Here is a 202-nt window from a genome sequence, read left to right on the forward strand (position 1 = left end):
TAAAAAAAAAAAAAGTGAGGCCGGGAGCGGTGGCTCACGCCTGTAATCCCAGCACTTTGGGAGACCGAGGCGGGTGGTCAAGAGATCGAGACCATCTGGTCAACATGGTGAAACCCCGTCTCTACTAAAAATACAAAACATTAGCTGGGCATGGTGGCGCGTGCCTGTAATCCCAGCTACTCAGGAGGCTGAGGCAGGAGAA

The sequence above is a fragment of the Cebus imitator genome, unplaced genomic scaffold, assembly GCF_001604975.1.
Source record: "Cebus imitator isolate Cc_AM_T3 unplaced genomic scaffold, Cebus_imitator-1.0 Scaffold45, whole genome shotgun sequence".
Classification (NCBI taxonomy): domain Eukaryota; kingdom Metazoa; phylum Chordata; class Mammalia; order Primates; family Cebidae; genus Cebus; species Cebus imitator.